This window comes from Tachypleus tridentatus, chromosome 13 (genome assembly GCF_004210375.1).
Source record: "Tachypleus tridentatus isolate NWPU-2018 chromosome 13, ASM421037v1, whole genome shotgun sequence".
Classification (NCBI taxonomy): Eukaryota; Metazoa; Arthropoda; class Merostomata; order Xiphosura; family Limulidae; genus Tachypleus; species Tachypleus tridentatus.
In genome coordinates, this window is record NC_134837.1 from 146,563,261 (window position 1) to 146,576,895 (window position 13,635).

The following is a 13,635-nucleotide window of genomic DNA, read 5'->3' on the forward strand; positions in this document are numbered from 1 at the left end:
CCTTTCGTCTAGTCTTACACTGTTAAATTAAGGACGCCTAGGGCAGATAGCCTTCGTGTAACTTTGCGCAAAAACAAACCTTCTTTTAATAGTATTGTACCATACATTTTTCTTATAAGTATTATAACTTCCCAATTATTCATATATTGTAAAATTTGTAATAAATTAGAATATTTTATCAGTAATATCGAAAAACGGATACAAAAATTAATAGTTAATAGATTTAATAAAGAAACTTTAAATTAAATTATTAAATTGCTCCGCAACAACTATAAGAATGTATTAAATAAACGTAAAGAAATAAAATTAAAGAAATTTTACTTAAAATTTCTAATAACTATTTTTAGTTATAAATAAGGTCATTTAACAACTTGGCACTACTTTATGCGGATGTACACCTTGCCGCATATAAAGGTTTGTTTAGAGCATGATAGTCAAAGTAAACTTAATAAATAGGTGGTGGTTGGGTGTTATACTAATTTATTTAAATAATTGGATGGGACATTTCGTACTAGTATAATTCGTTTCTTGGACTACCAATTAGTACGTTTCTACCATAATAGGGGCTGGAATGCTAACCTCAAGAGGTAAGTTTTAACTTACCCTCAAATTTTTCTTTCAATTAATTTTTTAGTTTTGAGAGCAGTCACCTTTCCACAACTGTCTGCAGGCAGTAAAGGGTGATATAAATATGGAACGTTGTGGACTTGAGCATCCACATCTCACTCTCCTAATTTCTATATCCACTGCGACTCCTTTATTTCTTATGTGACACTGGCGAATGGAAGTAAAGACTGAGTGCGGTGTAACCCCGCCGCAATGTTGGTTCTTTTTCCATAGTCACCTCCAAAACTTAGAGTACATTTTATATCCCACATAATAGCTTGTACCCTGGGATCTTTTCAATTAGTGCAGCGTTTTTGTTCAATTTATTTTTGTTTAGGGTTTTTTTAAGTTATAACAAACTAATATAATAAGTAAGAAGTTTATATTTGCTGTTTGTAACGCAGTCCTTCCTTGTTATTTTGTTTATTTAGTTTTATTAGTATTAATTCTTTCTAAAATATATCATGTACCAAAAATAAATTTACATGAGAAAGACTCAGGATTGTTTTGATAGTTTTTGTTTTTTATTATTTCAGCAGAAAGGGTGGTACCTTTTTAGTAGTCAGATAATACTTTTAAGCTGTATTTGTTGAAGAAACTGAATAACGTACTAAAATTATATTTTGTACTTTATACAATTGTGTTAATTACTTGTGTGTGTTTTCATAAATTTAGATAAGTGAATGAGAATTATTCATGGTTTGAATCTCACGCAAAGCTACACGAGGGCTCACAGTAGCCTCGTAATTTTGCAGTGTAAGACTAGAGGGAAGGCAGCTAGCCATCATCATCCACCGCCAACTCTTGGGTTACTCTTTTACGAACGAATAGTGGGATTGACCGTCACATTATAACGCTCTCACGTCTGAAAGGGCGAACATATTTGGTACGATGGGGATTCGAACCGGGGACCCTCAGATGAAGAGTCGAGTGCCTTAACAACCTAGCCATGCCAGGACAAACCATTCATGCAAGAATTAAAAGTAACGATGTTGTAAAATAAAACTGTAATAGAAGGACAGTATAATCCACTCGACAGTTTTCACTTATTATTTTATTATTATCTTTTTGTGGGGCGGTCGTGACTTTCTGATTAACGTCTCCGAACTGTGATTCCAAGGGTTTATGATTCGCATCCCATTGCCGCATGCTACTTCCAGTACCCGTGATTCAGCGGGTATGAGGGTTTATCGTGTTACAAATCTCGATTCGATACTCGCAATGGCTACAACGCAAACAGCTCGCTGAGTAGCTTATTGCTTGTCAAGAAACAAACAAAAATGCGTTCTGCACTTTGGGGTGGAGCGCTATAAGAGTAACGTTATGCGGGTAGCTATGAGATGGTAAAAAGTTGATTAATATTATTGACTTCCTACCTTTTCACTAGCTTTTCAGTTCAAAAGTAGGTGAACAATACGCACTTCGTTCAGGTTTGCACGAAACTCTAACACAAACAAACAGTTTAATTAATTCAGAAATAAAATAACACTAATTTTTACAGTAGACAAGTTCTGATTTTAATAACTAATGCATTCTTGGAAATACTTATAAAACCTAAATAGAATATTTTGACACTACTAACTAAACATTGCATGCGATTGGAACTATTTTCTCAAAAACATTTTCATATGTATTGTGTAATTTTTTTAAATGCCATATCTATCGTCATTAGTCACATTAAGTTAAAAGTAAGCGACCACAGCTTTACTTTGTTTTTGTTTTCATCTGTTCCACTAACCAAATTTTAATTGATCAGTGAAAGATTTTCACAGTGAAATTTCATCATTGTCTAATTTTCTATTTCTTTAAGCATTTATAGTTACTTTAACAAAACCCAGTTTTGTCCTTTCTCTGTCTACGTGTAAAAGAAACTTTCCATTGTTATTGTTTAAGTACGTTATGTTACATTTTTATTTCAGTTAAAACAACTATTTTACTACGGTTTGTTTATGTATTTTTTTTTTCATAATGTTGCGTAAAGCTACACAAAGACTATCTGTGCATAGGCGTACCTATCTTTGAAATGATGCACTAGAGGGAAGGTAGCAAGTCAATAGCACCCAGTGCCAGTTCTTTAGGCTTCTCTTGTCAAACTGAACAGTATAATTTGAACATCATTCTTATATTCACACACAGTACAAAATGCTGAAAGCAATTTTGGGACAGTAGGAGGTGAATCGTCGAATTCACAGTCCGGGTACAGTAACCAGTGGGTCCCACGCGACCATTTTACTACAGCCAATGTTTGAAAGAACTTTTCCAACCTCTCAACTGGTAGTTGTTACTATTATTTATATTAAGGCTTTACGCAGTAGTTTCAGCTTAGTTAAAACAACTGTCTTACAACAGGCTATGTGTTAATAAAAAAGTTTTCCACCTTTCTTCTGCTACTAATATCAGTCAATTACTTGTTACTTTACGTTGTAGTTTCAGCTTGGTTAAAACCACTTTCTAACTAGAACTGTGCGAGAAATAAATCCCGTATATCTCAGCTGGTATAGCAATTTATGTTATTATTGTACTTATTATGCATCTATTTTGTCTGGAAATACATCAAATATTTATACTTTCATTTCGTAACACTTGTATGCTTTTATGTTTCTATTGTCTGAATGTTAATTCTCATAGATACGAAATGTTATAACTATGAAATAATCACAATAAAATGGTAGTTTTTTAATAAGAGCTATGTAATATTCGAACATTGGATAAACCTCATAATCAGTTTGAAATTTTACCGTACATTTCCATACAATCGCCTGTCTTAAGATATTTTGTGAAGATATAAAAACAGAAATTATGTAAACTCATTTTATTTATTTATTGTATTAATGAACTCTTTAAAACTGGCTAAAAAGGAAAGCAGAAGGATATTCTGTCTGTTTATTTGTTGTTAAGCGCAAAGCTACATATAAGGATGTTCAGAGATAAATTCCTGCAGTTAGAGTTCTGAACTTTCTAACTTTCCAGCGAGTCACATGGGGCGAAAAAGTTAATCATTTAATTTAATTATTTATTACACGAAAAATGTGTTGGTCAGATCCATCTATTAGTCACATCAAAACGCACATATATTTAAATTATACATTTTACTTGTGGCACTGGGATGCAAGGTGGGCCTGTAGTTGAACTCTGAATTTCAAAACCGTGCGAAGCCATAATTTTTCCTGCAATTTAAGCTGTAAGCTGTGTAGCAGTATAAATAAGTGTGAAAGTCAAGGTAAAAGGTGGTTGGTAGGGTGCTACTGACGGCTGCATCAGTAATACAAAATTAAAGATGGCGGCGGATAACCTTAGCTCTGACATGAACACAAAATATAAGTACATACAGTTGTAATAAAAATATTACACTACTGCACAGTCTGCTGACAACATTGCGTATTTTTAAGTTAAGTATTAGAAATGGGATCGATTTCATAGATAGATATATTAAGCATGCGAAGTGATTGATATACGTAAACCTAAATATATATAATATTTGTGAAACTACATTATAATAGGTTTCATGAATACAGCTGGAGAAAATGGTTTGTTTTTTTAACTTCGAGCAGAGCTACTTGAGAGCTATCTGCGATAGCCGTCCCTAATTTAGCAGTGTAAGACTAGAGGGAAGGTAGTTAGTTATCACAATCCACTGCCATCTCTTGGGATACTATTTGACTAACGAATAATGCTCCAACGACTTAAATGGCGAGCATGCTTAGTGTGACGGGGATTCGAACCCGCGACCATGAGATTGCAAGTATAGCTCCCTCACCATCCTGCCAGAATGGGTAAAAAAAATTGAAAAATCAATATGTCTGCACAAAGGTGCATCACGACTTCAATTTTATTTTGTTTACCTGGTATTCGGGATTTGTTAATTCAGAGAAGAGAGGAATAGACAGTGAAAAGACTTATTTGTGTGCGATGTGTTCTGATTGTGTATGACTTTTTTTTTCTCTTCTACATGGTTAGATAAGCAAGGAGCTCCGCGACGAATGTCTGTGCAGCGTTTCAAAAAGACTAGCTCAGAGCGAATTATGACTAAATATTGCGGGGGAAGGGTCGTGAAGCACATGTTTAACCAAGGCAAGGCGGGAGTTTCGCCACTATTATGAAGAAGAAATCGAGCAGAGTTATCGGGGTCGCAAATGGGCTTCATTTCCAACGGAAACGATGGGGCCGTATATGAAAGGTTTTCATAAGTCTAGCGGTAGATAAAGAAAACAGCGGGAAGTCACCCAGTAAACCTCCAGCCCACCACCACCCGACCCTTTCTCAGTGAAGGCTAGCTTTCCCCCCTTCTGCCAATTCAGGCGCGAAATGTTATGAATGGAGATGATGTATGGTCTTTTTGTAGGATGTCATAACCAAACCATGAATTAAACAGCAGTACAACAATTTCCACAGATCAGGAACTGCTGACTGAAGTTTCTTTCCTTTTCCTTTTTCATTCCTTCTACACAATGGAGGTTGATTAGAACCTTACCCGTGTGCTGATTTACTACTTAAATTGCGATATCCGAATATAGCGTAATATATTATCTTTTAAAGGACTTCAAACTTCTTAATGATTTACCAGAGTTTCTCTTATATACATTTTATATATAATGAAAGAGAAGAAGATGAGAAAATCGTAACGTTAACATAGACTAGCTTAAATACGTGTGAATAATTTTACTTACTTTGGTTATAGCTTCTAGACCCGGCATGGCCAAGCGGTTTAGGCGCTCGACTCGTTATCTGAGAGTCGCGGGTTCGAATTCCCGTTGCACCAAACATATTCGCCTTTTCAGCCGTGGGGGCGTTATAATTTGATGGTCAATCCTACTATTCGTTGGTAAAAGAGTTGGCGGTGAGTAGTAATGAGTAGCTGCCTTCCCTCCAGTCTTACACTGCTAAATTAGGGACGGCTAGCACAGATAGCCCTCATGTAGCTTTGGGCGAAATTCAAAAACAAACAAGTTATAATTTCTAAGATAGCAGCGGGCCCGGCATGGCCGAGCGCGTAAGGCGTGCGACTCGTAATCCGAGGGTCGCGGGTTCGCGCCCGCGTCGCGCTAAACATGCTCGCCCTCCCAGCCGTGGGGGTGTATAATGTGACGGTCAATCCCACTATTCGTTGGTAAAAGAGTAGCCCAAGAGTTGGCGGTGGGTGGTGATGACTAGCTGCTAAATTAGGGACGGCTAGCACAGATAGCCCTCGAGTAGCTTTGTGCGAAATTCCAAAACAAACAAACTAACTAAGATAGCAGCTTCACAACATGACAGCAGTCTTTCAAACCTCGCTATGTTTCCTAGTGTAACTCAACTTAAATGTTTGTCTGTACAGGAGGCAGTAAACTTCAAAAGATAACGCTATTTGACTTCTAAAACATAATAAAATAAGGATGTTCATAAATTTAGGTGGGTTACCCCAAACAAGCATAATACAACAGTGAACAAAAAACGTCAAATTAGTAATAATTTTGAACAAATCAGACGATAAACTTTGTTAGCCTTTGTCTAAATATATTACAATCACTGCCCATCGAGTCTCGTGCAAATCGTTTTTTTAAGAGGTAATTTATACTTCGTACATGCTAACACTCATTCATACTACGTTCTCTGAATAACTGTGTTTACTTTCAGCTGTTTTATGTAATGATGTATATGTCTTGATTTTCAATTGTATATATTTATAATAATTCTTAGTTATTGGTAGTTTGGAGTCTTTGTGCAAAATTGTGCCCTTGTTTCTGAGCCAAGGTCTCACTTAATTTTATATAACATTTTTAATGTGCATTACTTTACTATTTCAGCTACATAATTTTAACTGTTTATTTTTCACATCTTGTTGAATCTTTTTACGAATAATTATTACCAAAATCATCAGTTCCACACTACGAGTACACACCTGTTACCCGTTATTTCCTGGGATTATGTTATTAAGTACGGATGCACATTTGACAAAATAAAACAGAGCGTAATACAACGCCTCTTTAAACATAAACAAATCCAGATATTTATTTGTTATAATATTACTCAGTTTTTTGTTCATCCAGGAAGTGCGCACGTATCTTACTATCTAAAAACGTATCCGCGCACATTTTATTTCGATGTAAACTAGCAGCAGATATAAATACACTAGACATTTAGTACAGCAACATATGAAAAGGTTATCATGTTTTTTTTCAAAATGTCTAATGTTATATAGCAGAATAAGGTTAAGTTTATTCATTGATAGTATCAAGTACAGTAAAGTTTAGCCATAATTAAATTAAAGTAAAAGAAACGCATACACGTTATTGTGTTCTTTATAAAACACTCCCCAGTAACACAGCGGTATGCTTGTGACTTACAATATGAGAAGCCGGGGTTCGATATCCGTAGTGGTAAGGGGAGTGATATCCTTCTGTGTAACTTTATTCCAAACAACAATTTTATAAAATGCAGGCTGTAGTTAATAAAGCTAGACCAAAGACGAGTGGACTTATAAATTTCAATATCTTTTGTATTATTCTAGAAACCCTGTATTCAAATTACTGTTGCAATAAAGACACTAATTTAACCACAAATGTTTCGCAGATTTCGGAAAAGTAATGTTGAGATAGCAAATCAACCATAATGACATTTTTGGTAATTCTAGATGTTTTCACCTTGGTTTTTAGTCTCAGTGAATGGAAAGACAAACCTATATTATATTAAATGCCTCAGTTTCTAATAAACAAATAAATGTCTATAGAATATGATATTTAAGAATAAACTGGAAATTTGGTTGTATTTCAAAGGTAAATAAAACAAAATCTATTTACTATAATAAGTTTGTGGAATTATTTTTTACGAATGGATTTCATTTGTAAAAAAAAAAAAAAAATGATAGTGTAGGGATGGCTATCCCAAAACATACAGAAATAAGTTGGAAATAAATAAACAAAACCATAGAAAAATCCACACATAAGCAACCAAATCATTCCACAAACTAAATACTGAATTGTTTTTATTTTAATAAGTTTTGGTTTGAATAAAAACATTTAAAACTGAATAATGCTATAAAGTTTTGCAATGGGTAATACCCATACGTTTGTAACACTAACTCAGTGGCTACTTATGTAGATATTTTTCTATGGTGTTGTATATTCATCCATATCTTGTTTTCGTACTTTCTAGCATTGTCATTTCTACATCATTCTTATTTTTTATTTTTTTATTTTTCTTCCCTGTTTTGTAAAATAGTCTAACGAATATTTTATAATGAATAGCAGTCGCTCTGAAAGTAATAGTTTTAACCTGGTGTAATGAGTTGTCTTGATAGATGGACACCTTTTGTTGAAACTAGTAAAACTCCAAACTGCTTTTGCATTTCCCAAGTTAAAATGCAACATCTTGTTGTGTAAATCATCACAATAACGTTAAGAATTGGTGAACTAACCCTTCTGATGCCATAATCAGTAGAACGTTTGACTGTTACACTACTCGCCAGTTTTTACCTTAACAATGCGTTTTGATTAAATTGGAGGTCTTAATAGGTTCTGAAAACCTCTAAAACCTAAGTTATGTGTTTACAAAAGCCTCTTAGAATGTTACAAGAAATATTTGAAACTATAATGAGCAGTACATAATATGCATCCATCCCTAGATGCTACACACTACCATGTTCGGTGATATTTAGAAAAAAGCGAAGAAGAAAACAAAGGACGAAAGGACTTAACTTTTTTGTAACCTACACATCAGAAATGATTAATGTTTGATAACCACGACTAATATTAATCTTTCCCCTAAATGTTACAGTAATTATCAGTGGTTCAATATAAAAACTGAACAACACTTTCTACACTATTTTCGTAGTCGACAATACTACTTCCATTAATGACGTTTATTTAGCGACATATAATACTGTTAAAATAGGTGATACTTTTATTTCTGTCACCATCCATTAAGGAGAGTAGTTAAACTGACAAACACTTCAACTGTGAAATATGTTCTTAGTTTTAATGTCATTTAAAGTTTACGTATAAATGCTAAGAATAATAAATATTTAATAATAACTGGTAGAAAATAAGGCTTGTTCGTACTTACAAAAAAAGCTTCCTGGTCTCATATCCCCTCCAGAATTATTTTCTCACGGCCCGGCATGGCCAGGCGGTGAAGGCGCTTGACTCATAATCTGAGGGTTGCGGGTTCGAATCCCCGTCTCACCAAACATGCCTACCCTTTCAGCTGTGGGAGCGTTATAATGTATGATCAATCCCAGTATTCGTTGGTAAAAAGTAGCTCAAGAGTTGGCGGTGGGTGGTGATGATTAGCTGCCTTTCCTCTAGTCTTACACTGCTAAATTACGGACGGCTAGCGCAGATAGCCTTCCTGTAGCTTTGCGCGAAATTCAAAAACCAACAAATAAAACTATTTTCTGTATGTTTCACTATAATACCCACTAGTACATACTCTAATATCTATTCTAAAAAGTTTCTCCGAAGGGCAGCGACGTAATTTTACACTGTACATCTTGAAAAACATTTTGTAAACCTTTTACTGCAAATACACTTCGGTTAACAAGACCATTATAAGTAGACCAAAGGTACAAAGTCATTGGAGCTCTATTGAATAACTTAATATGCGGTAGAAGGGAGTTTGGTGTGATTCCAAATTACTTCAACTGGAACCTTCTTCAACTTTATATCCTTCTTTATTGCGTTGTTAACTCTACAAAGAAATATGTCCAGTTTTATCACAATAAATTTTTAAGTCGGAAACTTCATCATAAATATAACCTTCGCTTTGCAGGTGAGAATATTGCTTCGGATCTGCTTAGAGTGAGTTTCAAAGCCCTTTGCTATAGTAAACGCTATACGGTTGGAGTTTTTTTCTACTTCTATAGAGAATCTCGAATATTTAATTCTTTATTATAAGTGCTATCTTATGCCTTTACGTCTTTTAATAATTTTATTATATGGATATCTTTCTTCGGAAAAGGCTGTGAAATAATCCTCAGGTCATAAGTATACTCTTGACAGAATTGTGCTATCGGATTGTCAGACAGTTGCTGTGAACTAAATAAATAGGTGCTAAAATATTACTTGTGGTTCTATGTATCGCATTTGTAGCGATATCCACCACAGTATTACCATATGTAAATAGTTTTTATAAAGCACGATAAACCCCTTTTTTTATGACAAAAAGTGAAGCCTCAATAATTCGTTATCTTCACAAAGTAGTAAAGTGCAAAATATGCGCCATAAATATGCGAAATATTTTCGTCAAAAGGGATTTTAGTAAAGAGGAATTGTTTATTTGGAATGAGAGTATATATTTGGGTTTGTTTCCGGTCCAAAAAATGAACAGCTGCCCTAGTTAATTGTGAGTGTCTTGGCCTGATTATCGGTAAATCTTTGACAAATTAATTGATTCAAAAGTTGAGATTTCTTCTAGAATATATCAATCTTGAAATTTATCTTAATACAATCACAATATTTTGTTTGTTTTGAATTTTTGCGTAAAGCTACACCAGAATTATCTGTTCTAGCCGTCCCTAATTTACCAGTGTAAGACTTGGTGGAGGGCAGCTATTCATCACTATCCACAGCCAACTCTTGGGCTATTCCTTGACGCGTTCGGCTGACGCAGTCGGCAACCGTATATAGAAGGAGCATGTTCGATGATGGGGATTCGAACTCGTGACTCTCTAGTAGTGAGTCAAGCGTCCATACCCACCAGGCTATACCAGCCTCTATAAAAGAGTTTGTTTGTTTGTTTTTGAATTTCGCGCAAGGCTATACAAGGGCTATTTCCAGTTTAGCAGTGCAAGACTAGTGGGAAGGCAACTAGTTACCACCACCAACGGTCAACTCTTGGGTTGCTCTTTTACCAACAAATAGTGGGAATGACCATCACATTATAACACCCTCAGGGCTAAAGGGGCGAGTGTGTTTGGTGAGACGGGGATTCGAATCCACGACCCTCGGATTACGAGTTGAGTGCCTTATCCACGTGGCCATGCCGGAGCCTTTTAAAGGAATGTAAGATACCCATCAGGAAAATGTTTCACATTCAATATTTAACTTTTCTGGAACGTTTTATACCTGAACTTTGTGCTATGGGTATTAAAAAGTTAATACTTATACCACCTGTTCTGAGATACATTTTTATTTCAAGTGGGTTTCTCATCATCAAGAATTTGTAGAATTTCGTGAGAGCTGTCCTTGAGATATCCACACTAGTCGTCTTTAAATTATAAATTATAGTTTAGAAGAAAAGCAATTTGACAGCTCCACTCACTATAAAATTTTAGTCTATTCGTTATCAACGAAAGTAGGATTGATCGAAAATTACAACGCTCCTCCCCAGTTGAAAGGGTATCTCCGGTAAAGAGGTTTGACCCGCAACTCAAATTGGGAGTCGAGTGCTCCTATAACCGCTTAGCCATGCCATGCCTTTTACACTATGTAATGAAATATAAGTTTGATTCTTCCTGTTTTTGTGTAATAACAATTATAATAAAATGTTTTGGTTGTTAGCTTCTTTTAGCACATTAATCTTATTTCATACCGAAGAATTTGAAAATGTTAATTTCGAGATCTGATGATAGTGATTAAAGTAAATTAGAAAATATTTTGACTCTTTTTGCAATATTTCGTTTATTTTACAAAATCACTTTTAAGACATTGTTGCATTATTTTGTGAGATCACAGATATGTGAATAACTGAAACAATTATCATTTGTTTCAACATACTAATTCTTAGGATTTCTATGAAAAATGTCTTGACATTCGAACATCCTGCATGTTGGCTTGTGTGAAATTTTGAGCAAGTGACATTGTTACAAAGTATTAATATTTTTAATGAAAAATATAATACTAATTTGAGATAAATAATACATAAAGTTTCCTGTAGATACTGTTTCATCAAGGCTTTTCATTCTCCAAGCTTCGCAATTGAATTAATTTGGTTTGAAACACATACAAGGAATATGTGTGTTCGTGATTACAAAAAACTTGAGGTTTTTTCGCCTTTTTAAGGCAATATATCTTGTACCTATTTTACACGTTATTTGAAATCTAAGCGTTTAAATTTCTTGCTGTGTGACAAATAATAATTAATAAATGAAGAACCACACAAAGAAAATCTTATCTTTAAGTTTATGAAATAAGATTATATACTAACACTGATGAAAGAAAAATACATTTTTGTTAGTGTTAAAAACAACTTAAGCATATGTTAGGGTTTATAATATTTGACAATAGTAACAAACTACATGCTTCATCTAATATCTGGAATATGCAAAGAGATTGTTCATTACATGTGTTTAAATGTCCTGCATTTACTAGTTTCTCATTTGAAACGAAAAGAATCCCAAATATATAAAGTTATTTATAATATGTCATTTAGATTAAAAACAAGAAGTAAGAAGATAACACCTGTTTTATTTGAAAACAAAAGTCATCATATACATTAATATAATGCTTAAAAATACAACTCTTCTTGGCGGAAACTTAAGTAACAGACAATATTTTTATTCACACCCTTTGAAGTGACAGTACAGGTATGTAATTGTAGAAAATATATGTAACTTAGAATAATAACTTAAATTTATGAAAATATGCATATAACTGTAACTTACCCCTCATGGCAAACCAGTTGTTTGATGGTTGGTAAAAGGCTCTTACTAGCTTCCGTGCTGTAGTCAAAGCGAAAGATGTTTCAAGACAACTCTTTAATTTCGGAAATTTGTTTCTTGAACATGGGATAATTTTTGGATACGAACTTAGCATCAGAACTAAAGATGTAGAGAAATGAATTAGAAGAAAAAAAGTTGAACAAAATAAGGAAGTAGTAAGTGATATAGTGGAACAAATGTACGTGTAAAGGGTTTATGGTGGAGTAATAAAAGGAAAAAAAACAAACTAAGAGCATATGCAACGAGTAAAACGATAAGAAAATAACTACACGATTGTGCTACATTGTATTGTTAGCACATATATCTTATAAATTCTGTTCAGTTACATTGCACATTATTTCAGTCCAATATCTTATCAGTAACCATAGTTGTTGTTTTATGTCATTTAGAATGACTCTGCAGTAAAGTCAAGTAGCTAATATTTTCACTAAATAACACTAATTTGTGATATTGCTAGAAATAGCGTCGACTGTTGCTGTACATAGTCCAGACGTTCCACCTACAAAAGAACGCCCAACTTCATCATCCACCTACACCGATCTATCACAGTGATTTCAAGTAAGCAAGAGATGGCTTGGAGATGGTTTATATAGCCAGTCTTAGCTAAACGAAAAAGGTTTTAGTAGTTATCGGAAAACCTCTAACAGTGAATGCAGAACTATCGTGGCAGAGCCGAAACCTGGGGTTTTCTGCCGTCTTTCAAGAGGGTTTATGTTGTTAGGAGGGCTACCATAGATCGTCTACCATATTCCTTGGCTGTCCGCCCGGAGAGAACCGCGTGAACTCGCTCCACGCTCCTGCCGAGCTTGACAGATGAGGCTCATATCAGTGTGGGATTTGGGCACGGTTGGGGCTCATCACACGAGTTCTGGTCCAACTCTTGGAACAGTAATTCTGTCGAGGAAACTCAAGAACCGTGGTAGATCGAGTCGTACAAGCGCTGAAATTTCACGCCCGAACGCAGCAAGAGACTGATGCACACGAAAGAAAAAAACAAAAACAAAAAAAAAGGTCACAGAAATAAAAGTAATTCACTGAATCTCCAAACAAGAAAATATATCCTTATTGTCATAACGGTCAAAGAAAGTAGCATATTCGTATCTACGTAACTGTAGTTTTAGCTTCCGTGTACGTTTTATTACTCAGTTTTATGGGCAAATATAGAAGCATTGGGAAAAAATTTACGATTAAATTAACTCAGTGCAATGTATTATTGCGATTATAATAAACATATGTAGAAAATTTAAAAAGTCTTCATTCTTGTAACTATGTATAATATATGTAATATTTAGATTTGGGTCACGTTCTGATAAGATAAAAAACGACAGTGCCCCATACTGAGTGCGTGATTCGGTTGACTGAACCTAAATTTTCTTATGTAGCTTAACTTTAAG

The 13,635-nt window shown here is 34.5% G+C and overlaps 1 protein-coding gene across 1 annotated transcript in view; it reads right to left on the reverse strand.

Moving 5' to 3' along the window:
* The window catches only part of LOC143238576 (zinc finger protein ZIC 4-like), a 68,537-nt gene extending 55,432 nt beyond the window's left edge, over positions 1-13,105 (reverse strand). The window contains exon 1 of the mRNA XM_076478931.1: positions 12,185-13,105. The gene's annotated coding sequence lies outside the window, so the exon portion shown is untranslated. The remainder of the gene's footprint in view (positions 1-12,184) is intronic.
* Positions 13,106-13,635: the final 530 nt, after the last annotated feature.